Below are 25395 nucleotides of genomic sequence, written 5' to 3'. Positions count from 1 at the left end.
TGAGGGCTCAGAACTGCTTGCCGATAGATACTGCTGTTATTTCATGTTGAGTTAGCTCGTTGAATGCCACCATTATAAACTGGCATTGTGTTCATGGTTCAGTTGTGTTTTTGTATTCTTAAAATGAGTGAAAAAAGCCTGATCAAATTTTGTTTTACAGTTACTTCACAGATTTTTGAAATGTGTCATCTCCAAATATCTCAATTCTGTACTCTTCCGATTGTTTCAATTGGTATATTTTGGTATACCCGTAAGCACACAGTTATTTCATTAAATACAGATGTTATTACATATTTCACACCGTGATAGTCGTATTATCATGTAATTCAATAATTATATATCTGTTATGTCACATAACAGTTGTGTAGCAGGAGGAAATACTGTTAAGCATAGTTTTTTTTTTCTGGCGTAATTCTTTGCAGTGCTCCACCCACAGCAAAATAGGACAGTTCATTTTAAGTCGCACTTATTTGATTGTTAAATTTATAAAATTTTCTAATGAACCATGAAAACCTGTAGTTAGTTTCAAGTATTTTGAATTATAAAAGCCGATTTTCATTGCCAATTTTTGTGAGAAATAGAGCATGCTGTATGACTTAACCTACTTGCAGTACATTGCCCTCAAAGATAGGACTTACTCGCTGTAGTGTAGGCTTAAGGAATGTAAAAGACATCAAACCATTTCGATGTGCTCCTTAACACAATTGTTGATATTCTATAATTCACATCTCGTTTCCTAATAGGATGAAAGTTTCAAACTTTTCAAAATTTCTTAATTCTTTTAACTTCTGATGATTAACTTCTTAAGAAGTATTACAATAAAATGACTTAGATTCTGCCCACAGTAATTAGTTGCTGTTCAATAAAGATTTGGCTGGTAAAGAAGTAGCTCAACGAATAACAAATATTTCTACCTTGATTTTTTTAAAATATTAAGTCACATGCTCTTTCATAAATGTCGCTAATAATTTGCAATAAGAATCCACAAATGGTTTTCTTAAGTAAAAATAAACGAGTAGACGGAAACTCACGGAAAAGATGTAGCTTACATTAGTTAACTAATCAATACGTATCCAGCTTCATAATACTAACTTGGAAATAAGATTTTTTTAAAGTAATCTAAACTACTATTAAAATAAATATAATTGAAGGATATTACTGGAACTGTACTAGTGAAAGAAAATTAAAGTTGAATCTGCATCTTGTAAGAGCAATTGAAGCTTCGAGAATGCACTAGTGATGGATGTCCTGTTGTATGTGGTACTTGGTGTCAGTACAGGGGATCGAACGAGATGTGCTTGACTATTGTAAGATGATAATTTTCTTTCATTTGTGCTGCCTTGAGAACGTTCTTATCCGCATTAACTAATTACCTACAAGAAACATTTTGTATGAAACTGGGGAAAAATTTCCCACTTGCATATAAAAGCATTTGCAGTTTGTATGACCAAACTGCAAACCAAACATTTTATTAAGATGTTTTACACAGGCAGATGAAAGAGATCACAGAAATGGAACAGCATACTTCGTTTGTGTGGCAGTTCCTTGCGAAAAAAAAAAAAAAAAAAACTGTTTCCGAAATTCAAGTTGAAAAGGCGTTAAACTTAGATATTCAACAGAAATTGGGAAAGTTTTCGATTTTATGTCATAAATCCAGTTTGTTTCTTAAATCAAAACCCCACACATTACAGATCGTAGGCCTTGAATTGGATTAGCTGCTCTAGAAAGACAAACTTTGTGTCAGATTACATTTGTAGGGAAATTTCATGGAGTAGGAACTTCTCCTCCATGAAATCAAAGGTAATTTCTTATTTTTACTGCCCTTGGATTTCTAAAAGCGCCTTGAATCCTTGATAGTAAGAAACCCTTATCTTATATCCTTATGTTTTACTACTGAATATGAAGTTTATTTATTGATGGTAGAAATCGTGTTTCATGGAGGTACATTTGTATACCGAACGGTTGGTTTTATTCTCGAATATGGCTTTAATAAAAAATATTCGGTCTGGACCAAGACTGTTATGGTATATGCAATCCCTTAATTCAAGAAAAGATGTAAAATTTAAAATTTTGACACCCTTTCTGCACCTAAGCGCTGCCTTAGTTACGACGGCCATGGTCTGGACAGAACGTTTATTTGGGTGGTATTCGTGTAAATGAGTTTTACCACGTGTATTTCAAGTATTTCAAAAATTTACAAGCAGTGTCAAGTCTTTTTTTGTTTTGTTTTGTTTTGCAAAAATATAGTACATTTTTCTCAACTTATTTTCCTTTTCTAAAAGCGGAGGACACCTAAAAGAGAAATGTGTTTGATATAAACCAAAAACCACATAAACTGATGATTCAGATTTATTCCAGAACAAATGAAGGTTATGTAGGTTTTATACAAGTTGAGAATGATAAAGAGATTAGTGTCAGTTATAAGAGAGAATTGTTTTTTTTTAGCTTATCTGACAGAAAGACAGCGGCCAAACTGCAACAATATTGTTAGTTTTATTTAAAAAAAAAAAGTGGCCTTTATAATCGCAGGTTGTTGAACAGGTCCTGGTAGAATAACCGGAAATATCAGTTGACTTGTTCCGTAACGTTCCAGACGGGATAACATGGCTTTATTCCTCTTTCGTTAATGACCGGTTTCCTGATTATAGTATTCATATCAACGTTGGTCTTTTTTAACACTTAAAATTATCCTGCCGGAAAAATAACCTTTCATTTCTTTTGAGAATGAAAAGGCAGCCGAATAGTTCTTAAAATAACCACTCAGCTAAGGTCATACACAGACCGGTTTACTCGTAGAAATTCACAGTTGCTTGCCTTATAGCTACTAGATGGAATGAGATGCAATGAAGTATGTTGAATTTCCGGTGGAATGAGAAAAAAAAGGTTTTCTTTAACTTTTTATCGCTTTTGGACTTTATAGATTCAAGAATGCAGCTATTTAATACAACGGATTTTTTTTTTAATCCTCACTTAAATTGTACAAAGGTGTGGGAAGAAGTGATTATTATCTCCGGCCTTTTAGTTAATTTAAGAATGTATCAGTATTTTAATTGTTCCATTATTTTCGAGACATCCCTCTTTAACATAGTCTGGTAATGAAATTACTACAAAAATGTTCAACCTCTAGTTTCGTATTTTTGTAATGTGCATAAAAAAATAAAAACAAAATCAAGAGTTGGATATACATTCTGCAGCGCTATGCTAGATGACTATACAAATTGCTCCTAATCCACCTGCTGATCTATTCAGACTGATAGCAAATTTCAGTGAATCAACAGCTGTACTCTAAGTGACGCTATTCTCTGATGGAATCGAGATCACACAATGAAGCTGTTGCTCCAATAGTGCGAAGATCATTAATCTAAATCAGAGCTGAAGCAGAAACTTAGCACAATAAAAGATTGAGTCGGCCAAAATTGTCCTAAATTTATTTAGAATTTCCCTTTGGCTGTATAAAAAAAACGGTAAAAACTAAAGAGCAAGTTAATAAACAATATCCACGCCACCAACAACAATAACTGAATCACAGGAGTAATTTTTTTTTCAATTTTAATATACTTTAACTATCAGCATGCTCTAATTATCTGTGCGTGTCATGCGCTGTGTTTTTCTTATGTTTATTCATAATACTGAATTCGGAATGTCACTCTCTCTCCTGTCCTACTAAATATGCTATCTAATTATTCGTCGTATATCTGTTGGGAAGGTAACCTCAATTCATACATTTCTGCAATGAAATCTTACAATTCCACTTAAGACGTAGAAATGATGACATGTTTTAAAGCATACATTCACTTGTCATTCACGTCAAACTGTTGCATAGTAATGCAACAGTTTGACGGTTGACCTGCAACACGTTATTGTATAAACCTCAAATAATATTCTCCACTTGTTTAATTTAAATGATTTCACGTTAGTCCAAAGTGAATTTATTTCAAATGCGCTGAAAATAAATATGAAAAACGATAGATTTAATAATGACTAAATTGCTGAGTCTATGATACAAAATATACGAAACACAGAGCATTTACTTCAAGGTATTCTCATTTGGAGAATCATTTATTACAGGAAAATGGCTGCGAAAGTATACTATCTATGAGTAGAAATGATTCAAAACTATCGAGAATCAAAATTTTAGCACAATCTTTTTTCCCCATAGGCAAAAATAAGTTCTTAAATAGGTGGCGAGTTCATCGATACTAGTTTATATACCTGTCAGACAACCAGACACTCATATTTCGCTCATTAACGTCCCTCAGACTATAGTCTATGATAAACTAATTCTTACAGAGATTTAGTATTTAATTAAGCTAAATCATGTCTCTACAAGGATTATTTTATCAGATCCTTAACCCTGATTAGGTCTTCTTTAATACGAAGTTCCAATTAAACCTCCTTGGCTGTAAGTTACTTGCAGATAAATGCTGTTGGGCAAAGGACATAATTTCACAGTTGCCTCCAAGCACTTCTGTCTAGATATGCTACGGAGCGTTTGTGTCAGATCAATTCCAGCTGATACAATAAAGAATTCTGGATGTAAAAAAAATAAAATAAAAAAAAAACGAGTACATCGCTTCTCTCCTACTTTTAACAGTCAGAGGGCTCGAAGTACACAGTTCTAAATAAAAACGGCTTTGACAAGCCCTTTTTATTTAGACTAAGTAGTAGTATCTGTTTTATTCAACACCTTAATCCATACTTATCTGTTAAAAACACACACGCATGCAGATTTAAAAACAAAAACGAAATTCACTCGGTGAAGGAAGGTTTAAATACTTACAACAAATCCTTCCTTGTTAGAATATTGTTTTTAAATATATAAATGAATTTGAAAATCCCACTAAAACCATATAAGATAAGATATTCATGTATTTTTCATAAAATAGCATCCTGTTTGTTCACTCATTTCATGAGTCGGGTCAAGAAACCAGTTTCAAAAGTCTTTCATCCATAACTTGTGAAAACTCCCTTCTTATATAAAACACTTAAGCAGATTTAAAGAATAAAGTTCAGAGCTTTATTCTTCAGGGCAGTGGCCTGACGATCAGTTTCGACATCACTTCATCCTTCGCAAACAACCCTCGGGGCAATTTTAGCAACAAAGTTGCTAAAAGAAAAATTTCCTCAAGGTATTTTAATTCCTTTTCAACATGCAAAAATTCAAGCTACTTTGCATGCTAAACGAGATACTGCAATCAAACACACGTGACCTTTGTTTATAAATAAATAATTAATTTTCTGCAAAATTCCTTTGTAAGCGTATAAAATCTATGGAGCAAGCACCTTAGCAAATCTTGAATGAAGTCTGGTTTGGCATATACAGATACTGTTTTCCTGTTATAAGATTTTTTTTTTTTTTTTTTTTTTTTGAGTAAAGATTTGAGGAATCTGATTAAATAGTTTTTCATTTAAATCGCCAGAGTCGATTTTTTTTTAATCACAGGTGTTTGTCCATGGTATGTTATACCTTGAACAAACCTGTAGATAAGCCGAATTTAGAATAAAAGTGAACTGTATTCACTTTAGCACTGTATAACCACTGTTTCACGATGATATCAATATAAACTACAGAGCTGTTGGCGGGGAGAACCCTCAAATGTGTTATGAGTACGTGATTTAACCAGGTGCGAATGCTGGTCTTGAAATTCAGGCTTGCTCTTGTTATCATTCAGGGAGTGAAAGGTGTGATTGAAGTCTAATTAGCGGAATAATGAATTACTGACCTTTTAAAACTATATATTTAGAAATTTATGTACATTTAATCATGCAAATACAACATTTATTTCACAAATGATGTTTTATCTTTTTCAATTTAGCTTCTTGAATACAAATTCTACCCAACGGTTCTTCTTTATGAACTGGTCAATTACATCGTCATAAAAAGTTGGTTGTAACTTAATTTTCCCAAGCAACACGCACGCTTGTAAAGGCTGGCTGAAGCTCACTGGCTAGAGCTACTCTGACTGCGTATGGCCCGTGTTTAAGCAACAGCGTGAGATGGCGTGGAGGGAGCGGAAATGGCTATGCGCGCGCATGAAATCCCAGTGCTGAATCGAGGACCTGGATGCTCCCGCAACCGAGCAAGCCAAGGTAGCTTGACTAGCGTCTGCCTTTGATACACAACGCAAAGCTCAATTATTGCCGCACAAGCTTAAGACGTCTTCTGTCTACAAAAATAAAAGCCTAAATGGAATGCTTATAAATGCATGCATTTATTAACAAATAAATATTACTTCTTTCTCAAGTAATGAGCTTGCGCAGCAAGCATGAAGAATTCGCCTCTAGATTTAACGATTTTTAAGATGTAAACTAAATCTCAAAATTTTCAGTTTAAATAAAAAGATTACACCGTTTTCAGCTTGTGGTATATCCTCCTACGCAGAAATAAAAACAAACACTGGAGTGAGTTAGTTAGGTATAATCCAAAAGATTATCAATAGAAACAACCCACAGCGACAACCTCCAGCCACGTAATATACATCGTCCATTGTCATACCTTATACCTGATCGGTTTCAACAAAAATAGCAAAAATCATGAGGTCTTTCAACATCAGGGTTGCCTTCAAACCTATTCAAACTACACGACACATGTTAAGATCTCCTAAGGACAGCATCGCCTTCTACAAGTACGCAGGTGTATATAACATCCCATGTTCCTGTGGACTGAATTATATAGGCCAAACATCACGAAGCCTAGAAATCCGTAAAAAAAAAAAGAACATGTAGGGGATGACAACAGAACAGATACCTCAGTATTAGCCTATCATTTTTCGATTTCGAACCACTCCATCGATTGGGACAACAGTTCCATGCCGTAGATTGAAGGTACTCTGGACAGGAGAAAATCTTAACAGAAATCAAGGCATGATACTAAACGACATTTGGAAAAGCTTAATAAATTCACTATGTTTAGCAGAACTCAACTTCGCGAAAAAATATAAAACGCGATCAACAAACAATGACTAAAACTCCACGCTCTTGATGTTACGCGTCATTTCAATTTTAATTGAACTGTTACTCCATTCTTTTTTTTTTTAGCATTTAACGTTAATGTACCCATTTCTTGTCTGAAGAAGCCAGACAGACTTAAGCTGGCGAAACTTGTCGACGATTGTATATATTTATAAAGAACTATAGTCCACTAATAAATCCAAAAGAAAATTTCTCATAAACTGGAGTTAGGTTATGGCCTATATTATTGGAAAATTTCTTAATTTTTGTGTTTTAATGCCTACAACAACTAATTTCGATAGTACACCAGATGATATACTACACGTCCTACTCTCAACCGCTCGCCGAACCCTTCGGCAGGATACTGATGACGCTCAAAGCAGTTGCATCTCATATAATCTCACTTTGCTTAAATTTCACTTCTCTGAGCCGCTCGTGCATTTCACCGAAGCCTCGATCCTTCATGAACATCGAGAGGGATTGATGAACGATTAGGAAATGAACAAAATGCACTTGATCACATGATCATCTCGTATCCGTCCCTTTTGAGCTTTGTTAGATATCTTAGTACAAGATTCCTGCGTATTTATATTTTCTGGTTCAACATTTAAAGAGAAGAAAATATAAGTAAAAAAGGATTTCATTTTGTAGCATGTTGTTTTATAATGTTTATTCCATACTGATTATTTATTTCAAAATTATATTTTGTATATTTTTTAATGTTTTATTTTGCTGCCACCAGTCTGTGGGCTCGAATCTTAGTATAGTGTGTGGGGGGGGGGACTCTTTAAATCAGGGATCGCCAAACTTCTTTGACCGTCGACCTCTTCAAGAGTTTCTTGACTTTTTATCGATCCCCCTCTATTTTGCTATTACGTAATTACAATAGGACAAGCAGAAAAGACGCTTATGTGAGTTTTTAGATTGTTTATTTTATAGTTAGTGTTTATTGTATGCATAATATAGTATATATTATTATATTGGCTTAACCTCAAAGGGATACTTTTTGTTTTTGACGTTCTTCTTAACATTACTTATTTCATAGGAGGGATAAATAATATATAAATATAAAATTTAATTTTGATAACAAAATAACAATAATACAATCTTCCTTATATATATATATATATACGAAAATAAGACTTTTATTAACTTAGTATACAATTTACTAATTCTACTAATTCTACTACAACATTTATATTCGTCCAAAAGTAACTTAAAGTCCTATTTTTAAAAAGCGTCTTAGCTTCAAGAACAACTGACAATTCAATAAGTTCATCTTGTAAGTTACATTCGATATTTTCAATGTCTGCAGAAAATGGCGTGGTAACCCAATCTGGAATGTGAATGTTTTCAAAATCTGCAAAGCGCAATTTAAAATCATCGCTCAAATTTTGAAGGTGTTTTGTGTATATTTCTAAGTCTTCATCTTTTACTTCCAATTGCTGTACATTCGAAAAGTACTGAAAATCTTTTCGTAACAATGATGATTTAAATAAAGCTAATTTAGCTTGGAAGCCTAAAAGAATCGTCCGAGCTCGATATCTTTACTTTGTAGACGGGTCTGTACGTCATTAAATTTTGAAAATAACCGAATTAAATATTACCCGAAGAATGATGTCTTATATTTTTCTATCGACCTCTGAGCCCTAATTGACCCATAACAATGTTATATCGACCGCTGGGGGTCGATATCGACCACTTTGGCGATCACTGCTTTAGATGACTTTGGAGGAATGAAAAAGTTCCATAAGCAGGGTTCTAGGATTATCCCTTAACCTCTATCTACGGTAATAAACTAAGTTATCAATCTTTCGTGGGTGGATTAACACAATTATATATAGATACTGAGTGATCTGTTTATTACTATCAAATCCTCCTCCTCGTTTGCAGAGGGCCACGTCTTCTGAGTATATGAAGTCCGATATAGTCTGAATCGATGTGGATAGCCTGATAGGGCATTTGTTTTAGTTAATGGTTTGGATTTAGTCGAATTTGTTTTCTTTCGTTGACGATATTCTCTAAAAAGTTCAATACTAGTTCTTCACAGGACCCATTTTAGAGGACGAACCACTTTTCAATAGTAAAGGCTGTTGAATAGTCCGAAATGTAATGTTACTTAAAATTTGGTTTTAACTTCATGCGAAATACAAAGAAAATAAAAACAATCAACACACCGTATAAGCTTCGAAACATTAATGCATAAACAAGGATCTCCTGATCTGTGATTGCAAACTAAAATACCCTAGTAAGCAATTTAATATTTGTATTTCGCTATATTTTATTTTGTTTGTTTCCTGTTCGTAATCTTTTCCATTGCATATTCTCGTGTTTCCAGAAGCAATATTAAAAAAAAAAAAAAAAAAAAAAAACTGGCAACCTTCACGTACAGTTTAATGAGGCGATCTAAAAAGTGTTTGACGGGACGGAGTCCATTTCAAGTGTTTCATATTGGCTATCCTAGTCACGTAATATCTTCAAAGCAGAGATTGATACTAAAATAATTACAATGGTTTTCAAAAATCATTAAGGAATTATAATCAACGAAGTTATTTGCAGCTGTTTCTACGCAACTTCGGACGCATTTGAATCATCTGCGAAGAACCCAAGTTTGTGTTGCCGTATTCTTATAAAAGACGTGCTTTTCAGCAGCACTTTTGCAATATCTGAGAATCATTTACATGAATGTTTTCTGCAGTTATCATTTATGCTGGCAACTTTTCAGCAATTAAAGATTTCTGTCTTAACACGACTGACTATAATCGATTACTTCAGACGATGATTGGTTGACGGAAGATTTACAAATGAGCGTGACTGCCTGCATCGTCGCCTTTTTAGAAGATTAACTCGACTCAAGAAATAAACCCGAGCGTTCATCACGTGATCGAGTAGTGCAGTGCCCTTGGGAGAGAGAGAAAAAAAATCAATATTTCGATCGCTTTAATTTATTGGCTGTAGATTTCTTTGTCGTTAGCATCTTATACAAAGTAAGCCTCTGAAACAAATGCAGATATCGGAGGATGCATACCCCCCCCCCACAAAAAAAAAAAAACAGGGCTTTTCAAATATTAACAAAATTACTGGATACTCAGTTTTGCATTTTTGTTTGTGTGTATGAATCCTCTAAAACTGTTTGAAGTTGAAAATTATTTCATAACCAAAAGTATTATTGAAATAAATGTTTTAAATATTAAATTTCTTATAATTTTAATTAAGTGAATCTTTGATAACCTCAGGGTCCAAGATTCGCAGAGTGCTATAGTGTATGAAAAACTCTAAAGTATGCAAAAGTATTGAATAAAAAAATTACAAAAGGTTAAGTACTTCATATTCGTTTTATCCAATCGAAAAAAAAACTTAATTTTTTATTTGATTATATACAGTTTTCAGAAATCTGTATTTATGTTTGTTTTAGAATTGAAATAATGATGGAAAAAAATTGCCTGCCGGTTGCAGTGATTTTTTTTTTTTTTTTTAATTTTTCACTAGTGCTATGGCCAATGAACACGTGTAATTTGTGTATATTCACTGACTGTTTTGTGATAACCTCAGCATGCATACCTAATTCTAAACGACCGCATTCTCACAATTAGCTCCCCCTAAATAACCTCGTTTTCACGACTGACAAATACTCATCGCCGGAAGAAATTTTAGAAGGAAATGATGATGGGAAAACTATAGAGAAAATATTTTTCTCCCTTAGCATTTTTCTCAAAAATAGAGCGAGGAACAAATTAGAATTATCAGCAACAGCAAAACACGAGACCTCAATTAAAAATACTACTTTGTAGCAATAATAATTTATTCTTTTCGAACATTAGCGAATGAACAGTTTTAAATGCGTGTCTTTTTCTGAATAAAATTGCAAGCGCCCAAAACAGTTTCAAATGGAAATGATGCGAAGTTCTATAATCATCATTACGATATCATTAGAGATCATCATTAAATGTCATTAGGAGAGAATAAGATGGCTTTCTTAACAAGCGTGAAGAAATAAAATGATGGAAGCATCGAATGAAATAGATATTTAGGCTTCTTAATTCCCACGAGTGTGCAAGATATAATGCGACTCCGTTTTGGCTGTGTAAGCCAAACTTTCATAACTGTTTCTTCATAAAGAAGTAAAAAAGCAAGAAAAAGATATCTTTTAGATAAATATTTAAAATATGGTTTGCTACCAGTTTAAACTCGCTTAATTAATACAAAGGATAATTTTACATTCCTTGGAAAACTGAATTTCATCAAGTAATATCAAGAAAGATATTCGCATTATACGGTGTTTATTGTAACCATTACGCCAATTATTTCACCATTTCTTATACTATTTGCAAGAAAATTTGTTTCATAGCTCCGATTTAGTTGATAATTGTGTGTTATGTGCTTTGCAGCTAAATTAGTGCGAAAAATTCATTGTTGCTCACATTCGGTTTGAAGTTGGAGGCGCCACCTATGTTTCAGTTGTAAAAGGTAAAGAACGTACTGAATATATAGTTTTACTTTCATTAAACATTTCTGGTGATGTTTTGCTCAATGTTGGCTCATTTTAAACATTGAAATGAAATAAAATAAATACATTTTCCATCAAACAGTTCTATTAAATTTTGCTTTGTTGCTAATAGAATTTTGGAATAACTACTCAGATAAATATTATCTGAATTAAAATTCTCTTGTGCACCAGAGAGTATTATCTACTCTGGTGCACAAGAGAAGTTTAATTCCCAATACTAATTTCCAAAGATTTTAACTACTTGAGCCCTGTAAACGTAAAATAATTGATTGATGGGTAAGGGGCTTTATGCCTTAAAATAAATACATTTTCCATCAAACAGTTCAAAAATGTAATTTGGCAATTTTATTAACTGAAAAATGTCCTTGAAGATTTTAAAAAATCTTGTTTGAATTTTTTTATTTTTGAGAAGACGTTTGAAAACTATTCGATGGTAAATGTATTTATTTTCAACAACATCGAACCACCATCAACCTACGCGCCACCAAATCGCAGGTTCCTATTTTACAGCCTAATCTTTCGGTTGTGTATATGTGTTGTATTTCGTTCCTCCCAAGCACAGATTGCGGTCCTCTATCTCCAGACAACACCCTTCAATTCAGATCGCCTGTGAACCCATTATACGTCCGATATTCTTACCTGACTTCAATGCGCGTCTTCCTACTGGTTTGTCTTTCCTTCGAAATGGATGAAGCCTGCTATTTCACTTTGGATTAAAAAGGATTTCTGATTCAGAAGAAATGTTCTACACTTCAGTATCGATAAGCGAGTCAAAAGGTGCGTGTTTTTATCTGGTGCCCACTCATATCATCACAGAGGGTTGAGTGGATGAGTCATTGCTATGCTACAGTACGGCTATCAGTTCGTTATTGCAGTCTTGTGTATCCAGAAATAACACTCGAGGTAGTGTTGTGTGTGTCCTTGTGTGATGTTGTTAACTAGAAATCCAATAAAGTTTGACAAAAAAAAGAGAGAAAAGAGAGAACGTATTCACAAAGACTGAGGGGAGAGATGAAAGAAAGTGAGCAGTCAGGAGAGATTGCAGAACTAAACTATTCTTTTGTTCAAACGGCAGCAACTTGTGTCCACTATAACTACGTACCTGAACTGTATTTCTAGTGTCGTTCTATTGAGACACTTTGTCTTGATGCCGCACTCACTAGCAAATTGGGATATTGTTGTCTCGGAAACCGATGAGGGTAGCTCAGTGAACTTTACATTCTCAACAATTAAAACAATGATAACCAAGCAACTGTTTCTAAAAAAAAAAAAAAAATAATAAATAAAAATTGCCTTACTGATGTGTACCACAGCTCCTAAGCAGCCATTACTGTTCTTCCTAAACAAAATCCTAACATGTGACTTACCTTTTATCACTTATTTCACACTTCCATCACTCACTATAACTTGATTCATTAAATCACCGACCCAATTGCTATTCATCTATCCCTGATAATTAGGGATAGATGAATAGATGATAAATAAACAAATCTGAAAAAATGTGATTTTTAGGAGGAGTTCTGTTGATTTTATTTAAACATTTCGCTTCATTTATAAGCGATAACAATGATATAGAAAACGATGAGGGTTTCGAAGTCGTAAGAATGCGAGAAGGAATTTGATTTTTACTGACATTCACATGCTCAGATTCCAGTGGAATCTGAGGAAGAGTGTAAAGTCCTTTTCATGGCGTCTAGTGAGTGAATGGAATGCGTGATTATCGTGAGTGCATCATCCATGAATGTTTTTAAGCGGCGACACTTTCTCGATGAGCCGTACTTTTTAAAGGTGCCTATACATAATAATAAAATATACTGACATTTCATATGGTTTCTAGGAGCATTCCAGAAATCTAGAAAAAAAAATGGCTGGTATTGTGAGTAGCTCTTAACAATATATCGCGTGATGCCACCGGTTTAAAGCAGATAGTATCTAGCCATCATTTAAATACTGTACTGTTATTCAAAAATCTGAAAAAGATTTATTCACTATAAACTTCCAAATAAATGAAAGTAATTTATTCATATATCTTAATATCACAAAAACAAACAAATGAATATGTTTACAAAATTGATTGTTAGCATTAGTACAAAAGTTGCATAATATCTGCATTTCGTGTACAACAAAAAGTATCATTGAAGTTGAATTGTAGATTTTAATTGCATTCAACCATGTGAGGTAGAGGGCCTAAGAGACTTCTGAGACATGTAATCTCCAGTCCATCATTCATACCTGTCATAGAATGCACCTTTTCTGATATATGTACACTCCAGTTCATCTTCCGACTTTGAGCATCTATACGTATACTGACATGCCTGTTTTGAAATCTGTCGCCAATCAGAACTATGCTGATTTAGAGCCTTCTAAGACTGAATGAAAGAAGATGATGTTATACAATCATAGCTTACGTCTGTGGGTGCACAGAAACTATGAGACTATGCTATAATTGTGCCGTCATATAATGCACACATGCTAAAAAAAAAAAAAAAAAAAAAAAAATCTAAATTAGTTTTCATGAAGCTCAGCTATGGTTTATAGTAAATGGGAGACTCACTTGCCGATCTTTTGGGAATTGTATAACGAGAAAATGCTTATGTTTATCTTCCTATTCTGGTGCTTTCTTTAAAACTGGCAGTTTCATTTTGGTCATTTCACTTACGTATTCTGAAAATAATAAATTCGGATGCATGAACATTAATTTCCAAATCCTTGTAATACATAAAATGAGAGAACATGCAAAGAAACAGAACGTAATAATTAACCTCGTCACGATAGTAATCTTTACTGTTTAATATTTGCAAGTATAAAATATGGTCCAGAATTAGTTCGTTTCCGGGTTGTTACTCAACTAATGACAAGGTATCTGTGGTGCATTCTGATTCACTGTGCATACAAGATTATGGCATTTAGAACTTAAAGATGGAGATTGTAATAGATTAAAAGCTGTGGTAATGGAATGAATATTCTCCGTGGAGTCTCTACAACTTCAGTTTTCAAGTATGTATTACGTCAGCATGGTGTACATCATGCTTTTACATAAAATGAAATCCATTGAGGAGGTCCGTAGAGGACATACTTGCGTTTAACCGAATTTTATAAACAAGTACTCTTGTCAGAATTATTAAGTACCCAATTATGAGTTTATCTTGAGAATTTGTTATCTCTAGAGTTATTACGATAAAGGTATAATTAGTGGCTAAATGTGTAATGGTGGATGACTTAATCAACTGGGGAAATTATGATGACACGATAGTTGAAGTGCCGTTGACAACTAAGGTTAAGTATGCATCAAAATATGAATATACAACAATATAAAATACTAACTGAAAAATGCAGTGAGTTGTAGGAAACTGAGTAAAAGTGAACACCTTTAAAATTGATTGCAAACAGGAAAGTCACCTAAAATTATTGGGGAATATTTATTTTATATTCAATAGGATAAATTTAGGTCTCATGTTACCACTAGTTACCGAATGCTAATTTAGCGGGATGTATTTTTTTTTATCCATGTCATGTATCAAGACAAATATCAGATTTGCCTGGTAATAGAGAAAATGATGGTGTAAAAATTAATTTTTCTTATTACTACATTTCTTTGCACAGCACTGGTAAAATAAGTATAGCATTTCAGTAATAGTCAAGATTCCTCCTACTCATGGATTTTTTTTTTTTTGAGAATTTTACTCAGATGACTCTTGTCCCTTTTTCATAAAATGTGGCAAATCCTCTTTGTAGGAAGAACGTAAAATTGTTCTGTAAACTTCCGTTACCCTGGCAAAGCAAATTAATATTGTCTTATCTAGAAGGATAGGATTTACCTGGCTTTTCTCCTCGTTTCATTCATTTGATGATGGCATTACTTGAAAGACAGTATTCTGTTCCTTCCCACTGGCATTCTCTGAAAATGGTCCTGCAAGTATCTAGACACGCATTCATGATTTCTATGTCGACAAGATTAATAATTCATGATTTTAGATGGAGATTAAAGATTCTTTAAAGGAACCACTCATTAATTTTTTATTTCGTTTTTAAATAAAATAATTGAAACAAGGTAAAAGATGAGAGTAAACTAGGATTGCAATATAGTGAATCAAAAAATTTTACTTCTGTACTTTCATCATTTTTATTACACATTTCTAGGTTTCATGGCTGAGACGTCTTGAAAATTGTTACTGTATTGTGGCATATTGTGTGTGTGTGTGTGCCACAGTACAGTACTGGAATATTTTAATAGTTATGATTTAATATTTAATCCTTTTTATTTGAATAATTTTAATTACTGTTACTTCGTATGAATACTTTCATATGAAGGATATTAGACATTACCATTTAGTCTGATTAAAATATTAACATTGAAGATACTTCTATAACTATTATCATCTTATAAGTTGCGAGGCTTCCAGGAGGTAGCTAGGAAACTTCTTGGGGATCAGTATGCTGAGTGTTCCTATTCTCAACTCCTTTCTAGTGCAATCCAGGTCGTTTACCATTTAAATCCATCCAACTTTAATTCCTTTGTTTCTTTTTAGCTTCAATAAATCTCACTTATTCAGATATGTGCACCGCATTAAGGTTTAAATATTGGAGGAAAAGACATGATTTGAGGAACATTAGGAGGGTGTTATTCAGAATACGAGTGCAATCATTTTAGATCTTAATGAACAGGTCAGAGAAGAAAGAACAGGAGTAACAAAAAAATTTTGGACCCATTTGGTTTTAATCAAAGAAATGGGGAAAGGACAAAGGTTATTAGATTTTTGCATAAACGTGATTTCAAAATTGGAACCAGTTGGCTTCAAAAAAGACAAATCCACAGAATTACGAGATATAGTTGGGATGGTGAGCAAAAATCAGTAATAGATTATTTCATCCTTGAAAAAGAATAGAGCAAGGTATTTATGGACATCGAAGTTTTTCCTTTAGTTGCTTTGGATGGAGATCATAGGCTTGTTATAGCCATTTTTAAGGTGTATGAGACAGAAAGCTGAAGATTGAGAACATTCAAAATATAAAGGAACAGCAGAAGTGTGTGGAAGAACAGATGGAAGCAGAAAAGGAAAGGAAACACGCTAGTAGAATTGAGATAGTTAAAGAATCAGTCAAATTAAAAAATAAAGCTTTTCGGAGGTTTATGAAGACTGTATCAAATGATGATAATCTTGTTTATAGTCAGAGAAAGAGCCATGCAAAAAAAAAAAAAAAATCATTAAAGAGGAAAAGATAAAAAGCTGAGCTGAATTTACACAAGTTGGAAGATTATGTTAATGGGAACAAAAAAAAAGTTATATGAACTTCTGAAGAATAGAAGTAGAAATGAGGACCATTTTTTTTAATGAATGGAAATCTTGTGACTACTGGAAGAGAGATTAGGATGATGTAGAAACTTTATTTTAAAGATATGCTAATAAAAGATGAAAGTCATAGTGAAATAAACTGGAATGAAGTGATGAGAGAGATAAGGAAATAAGTCTGCCACAGGTGAAGAAGCATTAAGGAAGATGAAGAAAGGAAAATCTCCTGGAATAGATGGTTTGCCTGTTGAACTGATCACAGCTTCTGGTAGTACAAGATCTTTTAGACTGATCTGGAGAAAGATCATACATGATGATTGGATTAATGAGATTATTATTGTTCCGATACATAAAGGAGACTCCAGAAGCGAGTGTAGTACTTATAGACGAATATGTGAAGACTAAATTTGGTAATTCACAGTGGTTTACACTTAATAATGGACTGCGACAAGGAAGTATGTTATCTCCGTTGATGTTCACTGTGGTTATGAATAGTGTCCTACATGCGAAGGGGGGGGGGGGTCTGGAAAGTTCTGATAAACACCTAGAACAAAAATAATATTAAAGTTACTGATGTAGCCACAAGAAAGAACATCTTATATATGATATATAAGAAGACATAAAATTAATAAATTTTTGTTCTAAGTCTTTGTCATAACTTTCCAGATCCCCCCCCCCCACCCTCGTATGATTATTGACCAGAAAAGAGAATTCTAGTCATTAATTAATACTATTAATATGGATTACATATTAATAGTAGGAAGGTGAGAGAGCATGGTTTTAAATTGTAGTGTTAATAATGGTGTTAGACTCAATGGGCAAGATTTGAAGAGTAGAGAAAACTTCAAATATCTGGGAAGTATACTTTCTAGTGAAGGAAGTTTAAACCAGGAGAATGAGGTGGATTTCGCTAGGTCAAACTTCTTTTTAACAGTAAGTAGTTTACTTTCCGACTTAAGTGCAATCTTTTGATTAACAAATTTTCTTTTTTTGCTCATTTTGATTTATGCGGCAGAGACATGGAAACACAAAAATAGCGACATGAATAGAATACAAGCAATGGAAATGAAAGTTTTATGGACAATGTTGGTAAAAAAAGAGGAAAGACAATAAGAAATAAGGACATTAGGAATAATTTAGGGCAAAAGTATTGGAGAAATGCTTATGAACTCAGAATACCAAGAAGAATGCATGAAAGAAAATTTGAGGGGAAGAAACCAAGAAGAAGACAGGGGAAAAGAGACAAGATAAGATCTAGAAAAGAGAAACCTGAGGTGACAGTATTCGTGGAGAAATAATTTGGAAGGATTTCAGTTTTCATTCAATTTGTCTTATATAACTCCAAGTGACATCAAATTAAAGCCTTGTTTCACCGTATTCAAAATATCCACTCCTAAAAATATTAGGAGTGGATATTAAATCCACTCCCATTTTTTTTTAAATTAATTTTCAATGGATTTGTTTTACATAAATATTTTTCACCTTGGAAAAAAAAACGTTATGAACTTCTTAAAAAGTGAGGCATAGCTTATAAAAATCAAATTACTTTATTATTGAAAATTTATAACTCAAAATGGTCTGAGTTTGTCATCATAATCTAACAGAGCTTGACTTTATCGAACTACATCTTTAAAACATTTTTTCAAAGTTATTTAGTAATCATTATTTTTGTTTTTGAATTAAAATAGATGGAATCTAAACAGTATTGTTTTTGTACTCGCACCTGAATTGTTATTATATCAATGTTTTCAGATTCCAGATTAATGTTGTTGTTTTGTCATAATAGAACATTAAATGTAGAAGATTTCATACAGTAGCAGAATATTTGGATCATCACAACCTTACTTTCTAAATGTTTTCTTTAAAGAAAAAAAATTTCAGGTACTGTATGTAATCTTCATAGTGGTAATATTAACATTCACATGTTGAGTAACAAAACCGACAAACAACGAAATTAAGACATTGCACGAGATCGTACTTGTTATATTTTCTTTGACGAGAAATATACAGTACCATAAGGCTATTTTGAGTGAAGACCAAGAAAAGACCTTCAATAATAAAAAAAAGTTTATTTACATACATATTTATAATTAATGAGGTGAATCTGGATCGTTTTCTAGGTTTCTGCACTGGTATGGAGAAAGAAATTATCTGGAATTACATCATACAAAAGGAAATTAGATTACTATTAAGTCACCGCAGCCCAATATCTTGTTTTTTTTTTGTTTCCTCTTTAAAAATTAAGTTACATGATAAGTTATCTAGGAGACTAAAGAAAAAACACACGCATATACATCAAACACGAACAGTAAACAATAATCCCACTGTCTTCACAAAAGTATTACTTAGCTTCGAATACGGTAGGATTATGCCGTATTATAATCCTATTACCATAATTAACATCCAGGTCACATTGCCTTAACCGATACCATCTATAAAATGCTATCCCTGTACTTGACGCTTAAAGATATGATATTCTTATGACGATGAGTTTTACTCCTGGTTATATTTCACTCTCGAGTGTATCATAATTCTGTTTTTGTCTTAGTTCATATGTCAGTATTCTTGTTATTTTACTTAATAAATTATCATTATTATTACTATTGCTGCTACTACTGTTGCTGGAAGTATGTATATTTATCTAAAAATGTATTATGTACTGTATGTTTGCACTAAACAGAAAATATATGTGAAATGCATAAAGGTAAACTGTGGGATAAAACTATCAAACTTAAAAATATTTAAAATGCGACATGTAATCGTATTATCCACCTTAAGAAAGTGTGTAAATGAGCTGTGATTACTAATCATTATTGTGTTTGTTATTATTCTGTTATATGAATCGGACATTGTGTAAATTATAAGGATATCAATTGACGTCTAAATAAATCATGTAAGAAATTATAGTATTATTATTGTTACCTAAAGTTTATATGTGATTTACTGCATTTGAGAGGTAATAAAGTGTCAAAAAAACGGATATCAATTTAATAAGCATTCAACAAATTTAAACTATGTTAAATACTTTTGTTACTTATGCTTAACATAAATATCGCGACAGTACAAACTAAAGCGATGAAGGATTATAACATATTTGATTAGGTTTTGGTTTTCGACATTTTGCCACTTATTTTACTTGACTAAATGAATCCGCTTTAACTTGGTTTTGTAAGGGGTGCTTTCGAATATCTGTTCTCAGTAAAAAGAGAAATAATGTTCTGCTTTAGTTGTTTGACATTATTCAAATACAAGCTGATGGTTTCGATGTCAAATAACATTGAATAGTTTGCGGGAAATAAAAGTAAAACGCTTGTTCTACCATTCATGAAACAGAAGATCCTATAAGAATGAATATTAGAAGCAGAAAGGTGAATTCATGTCAATATGTAGATAAAGGATCACTGATGTGAGCGAAATTTTGAAGTTGCATGTAAAATATGTGAGAAGGCTTTCGTATTACATCATCTCTGCGTATAACCGTGCTATTATACAAAAGGGATGAAAAGAGATGAGCTACCTGTAAGTGTCATCAACAGGCAGCCTCAAAGAATTATCTAAAATGAGTCTAAGCTACGATCTTATCAATGTTAATCTAAGAGCAATGTTAATATATATACTAACGATACAAGTAAATACATGAATTGTCACCACTTCTGTAGAATAGAACCGCCCCGGTCAGCCACAGTATAAAGATAGGCATAGCATCGTATGCTAGCATAGTGTAGTTGGGTACATGTTGTATAAATTAGTGTTAAGTTGTAGAAATGGAGGAAAGGTAACGATATCTCAGAGTTCAAAAAAGAACTTGATTGTCTAGTATCGAAGCGATGGATACTTTGGAGATTACATACGTAGTTTGTTTTATTGCTCAACAAAAATCTTGATATTGAGGTATGTTTTGCTGGTTACAATTAGGATCCGTATTAGTATTTACTAACGAATGATCTGTGTAGCCTACAAGCAGAACTTGTCAGAAAAATGTGCCGTCTCACGAAGCTCACGCAGTAAGGAATTAGCCTTTGCTCAGTGAACAGCTGACGAAGTCGCCGGAACTCAATTGAATACTACCTGAGAAACGGGTGGTGCGTGCTGCGAAATCCTTTCAGCACTGTGTGAATACCTACAGTAGAAGACATCATGGCTACAGACGGCATCACTGAACATCTATTGAAGTCCATGCCCAATGCTATAGCGTGTACAGCCCTTTTTCCTTATGAAAACAATCCGATATAATGGTGTGTTCAGTGCTGTATTCGTGTAATATGTGCATTTTGGTAACGCTGAATTTTGTATACGCAAAACGAAATTTGCAATGCACGAGGGCCTGAAAAAGAAATCTAAATATGGAAAACCTAAGAAATAGGGTTGTATATCAGTAATGGAAGAGTTCAGTAGCCATGTGAAATGCAGTTTATTACCGTAAGTGCTTGAAAAGTAACATTAATACGCTAATGTAATGGTTACATGTGAACTGCGTGGCGGAAAAAAATCGACTCTGAAACGATTCCTAGATGAAGAAGTAATCACGTGTCAGATGCCATTTCAGATACGAGCATTTGCCAGGCAACTTGAAATAATTTTCAGTATGAATCAAGTTGTCAGCAGCCTATAATAACAGCCAAAATATATGTATCATTAAGTTGCGTGCGCACAAAAATGTCTCAATGGAATAAGAGATCGGAACAAATGGGTTTATTCATCGATTCACCGTCACTTGACATTTCGTTTATTTCGTTCTTCGAATGGACTTGAGTGCACAAGCTTCAGCTCGCGAGGCAATCGGACATTTGAAAATTCTGTCCGAATCGTTTTTAAGTACTTGAAAAAAAGGTACTAAAATGGGTTTATAAGAATTTATCTTAAATCAGTTTAATATTTTAAATAATCAAAACAAATTAAAAGGGTATTCGTCTATTAAAAAAATTAAAACCCAATTTTCTCTGCATGCAGTCGAAATCTTATTTAAAATTTGATGGAGATGAAAGTAATTTAATTCTTATTTAAGTTGTACTGTTCTCTTTAAATATGAACGTATTTTATTAATTTTTTACTGTTCGAGATTTTTAATCCTTATCTTCCCTTGGTGCCTTCCACCAGCGCCCACTTGGATGCTGAACAAACGAGGATTGGCTGACAGTTTTGGAGCCGAACAAACTCATTCTGAACCCACACACATTACATGATTGTACACATAATCAAGTATAAGTGATTGATTGTTGCTGTGCAATTGCACAGCAGTATCCAAGATCCTTGATGTTTCCATTAGGGAAACAGAACATTGAAAGTCAACAAGTAGAACAACCTGGAACGAAAAACTCGGCTGCCCTTGGTTGAAACTCTTGCTCCGGAGTTCCGAAATGCCTTTGCAATAACAACTGTTCCCAGGAAGCTGAACATGAGTTTCCATGCTTAAGACTAACATCAGCAATGGGCCGGGTGGTGCGGTGTAAAGCTCGCATCCATTAAACTCTGGAGTAGTGGAAACGCGTTATCTGGATGAGGCATCACGTTTTATCGTTTGGAAGTCCAACAGATGAGTGAGTTTGGCAGACGCCAGGAGAACGCTACCTGCCTTGAACGTTTTGTGTCAACCGTAAAGTTTGGTGAAGGAGGCAGATTCGGGCTGGTTTTTTTTTTGCTGCTCCTAGTTTCAATGATAGGGAATTTTAATTATATCCTATGACATTCTAGACAATTCTGTCCTTCAAACTTGACTTCTGGAAAAACGCCCTTTCCTGTATGAACATGGCATCCACAAAGCGAGGATTGTGCAGGAATGGTGTGATGACGTGCGTTGAAGAACTTGATTTGCTTGCACAGAGCCTTGATCTCAACCCCATCTACCCCAACCAGAAGACTGAAGACTGTCATAGCATCAAAGAGTGGACCAACTCCATATTAAAGCCTTTCATGTTAGAGTGAGAGTTCGGATGAGCAGGCTTCAGGATATTTTTGATCAGATAGTGTATAAATGTACCACTTCAGCCACAGGAGTTTAGTTTAGTAGCAGGTTACTGAGTAAAAACCTTCTGTACAGTGCTAGTTTCTGTAGAAGGGCAGCTGCATATAAGTCAATTATCAACTACGACACTCGTTTGGAGACCTAGTGGAGTAATGAACATCGTGACCGAACCATAGAATGTTGGCAAGTTACCACGTAAAGAACTGCTATATAGTCCAATCCGTTTCTGTAGAAAGTCAGCTGCATATAGGCCGGTCATCAACCATGACAATCGATTGTAGACTTACGGTGGTGAAATGAACATCGTGATTGGGCTATAGAACGTTGGGTGTCCATGATATGGAGCAACGAATCGCGCAGTACTCTTTCCCATTCGATGAGTTAGTGGAGGATACCTGTGTAATGCGTTTCTCGAGTTCATCATTCGTTTGTGTGGTAATGGTCTGGAGTCGAATTTTTTAGTATTTGTCTGTAGTATATAGAAGAGATGAATCACGAAAGATATGTAGCACTAGATAATGTTAATGTGACTATAAAAGTTTCTGCGTTCTTTTAAAAGTTAATATTTCGAAAAGAAATACGAGAAAGCCCCTGCAGCTCAATGCAATTGGAAAGTACAAGGGATGCCGAGTCAGTTGGTATTATCAATTAAGTTGTGAAGTGTTGTTTGTGAAACAGTGAAATGCGCATCCCAAAAATTATTCCAAAAAGCTTTTGGCAGGTGAGTCACGGTATGACAAATCTCGCATAGGACGTCCAACTCTAACGAATTCAAGGCTGCGACTGGAACAGATTGAAGCCGAATATGCCAATGTTGGCAGAAAGATTAAATGAATGATGAACCCATTTGTTTCCATATGCTTTGAGCCATTTTGCACCAACTGTTAACATTCTTCGGATCATATACAGTAACATTAAAGGATCATAGCAGCGTAACCCATGGGATATCAAATTTACTAGTGAAAATTCATTAAGTTGCCTGTGGAACTTCTGGGAGCTTATAGAATTACATGTGGAACTTGGAAGGGATAAGCTCGACATGTGACACTTGAGGGAGCTGATTTTATAAAGTAATGTAACTTTATGAGCTATCTTTCCAAAAGTGTCATGTGAAACTTGTGGAAAATGAGCTCAAAGTTAGATGTAAAAATTGCGCGCGCGTGTGTGTGTGTGGGGGGGGGGATGAAACTCATAGCTACATGTGAAACCGGTGAGTGCTCAGTTATACGTGAACTTTGTGGTGACCATAAATTTCTGTACAGCTTTTGATGTCATGGCAGAATTACATATGAAACCACCTGGACTTTCATAAATGTCATTCAGTGGTAGATTTTAAACAGCTCATAAGCTGTTGGGATAACTAAACGTTATATATGAAATCAGTGGAATTGTATTTAAACTAAAGGAGATTAATAATTGCAGTGTTGTTATGTGTGCATGTTGAACAGTTATTTGGAAATACTTGTATGTGGAATGAAAAAAAAATCCTACAAATACTTCCTGAAATGCGTGAAGGAGAAGGAAAAAAACATGCTAAAATAAGTCATATTAGATACACTTCATATGCTTTTGAATTCATGCATATTATGGAAAAAAAAAACTATCAAACGGGTGTTCAACTGTGACCACAAGCACTCAATGTTGACTATGCTTTCCCAAAATTCCTTGTATAATTATAAGCAGCAGCTGACCGTTTCTCGTCATATGCTTAATCTGATATGATAATGAAAAAATGTTTGCATATCCGTAATGCACATTACAAGTTAGCTCATTAAGAAAGAATACAATTCTTATAGTCATGATGCCTATTAGTCAACCTATAATTGCTCATATATTACAACCAGCTTTAATGAAAACGATATTTTACGAATCTATCGCCATTTCTACATTATAGTACAAATAAATCGCATCTAATACAAATAAATATCCAACATTAAATATGCCCTTTAATTTTAATATTAATAGGGCATATTTGGGGGAGTATAAAAGAAATACCATCGAAATGATCAATAAAGCAATAAATAGCATTTATTGCTTTATTGATCATTTCACATTTGTACGTGAAACACTCCTCTTTGACATCTTCATAGGTTTTAGTTTTATTCATACCTTTTATGACTTAATCATATAATTTGGAATTAAATATTTAATAAATTAATATATATTTGTGCGTTGAAATGTCCTGGATAATGGCTTCATTTATTCTCAGTTAAATCTCCATATTACCTTCTATTACTTTAATTGATTCATAGTATTTTTTATTTATTTTTCATCTAGTGCTGTCACTCGAGTGATATAAAATATTATATTAAATAATTTAAACATATATAAACTAGATTAATTTATCCTATAACAGGAATCTGGCAATGACCTAAAATAACACTGAGAGAGCGGAGAAAATGTAGACATTAATTTGCAAAAAATAAAAATAAATAAATAAATAATGCTGGATTAATAATTTCATTAATTATATTAATGATGCAAATCCACCATCTGTGAAAAATTTCCACACATTTCATAAATACCTAAACATGAACTAAAACAAACTGGTTCTACCGAATTTCATATTAATCTCTCTTTCCCTTTTAAGTCTGTATTTGGGATACATCACCTAATTACTCCCCTCCAAAATTGATCACTTTTCCTAAATAAATCATCCGTTTAAATCGGTTACATTATTTTAA

The 25395-nt window shown here is 33.6% G+C and overlaps 1 protein-coding gene and 1 long non-coding RNA gene across 2 annotated transcripts in view; one reads left to right on the top strand and one right to left on the bottom strand.

Moving 5' to 3' along the window:
* The window catches only part of LOC150106390 (uncharacterized), a 47886-nt gene extending 35692 nt beyond the window's left edge, over positions 1 to 12194 (bottom strand). The window contains exon 1 of the long non-coding RNA XR_016548357.1: positions 12098 to 12194. This is a non-coding gene — a long non-coding RNA (uncharacterized LOC150106390). The remainder of the gene's footprint in view (positions 1 to 12097) is intronic.
* The window catches only part of LOC150106387 (uncharacterized), a 240657-nt gene that overhangs the window by 286 nt on the left and 214976 nt on the right, over positions 1 to 25395 (top strand). The gene's annotated exons all lie outside the window — the stretch shown is intronic.

This window comes from Typopeltis vanoorti, chromosome 5, assembly GCF_054136105.1.
Source record: "Typopeltis vanoorti isolate ZY-2024b chromosome 5, IOZ_Tvanoo_1.0, whole genome shotgun sequence".
Classification (NCBI taxonomy): Eukaryota; Metazoa; Arthropoda; class Arachnida; order Uropygi; family Thelyphonidae; genus Typopeltis; species Typopeltis vanoorti.
Note: the sequence above shows the minus strand (reverse complement) of the source record. Positions and strands in the feature narration are given on the sequence as shown.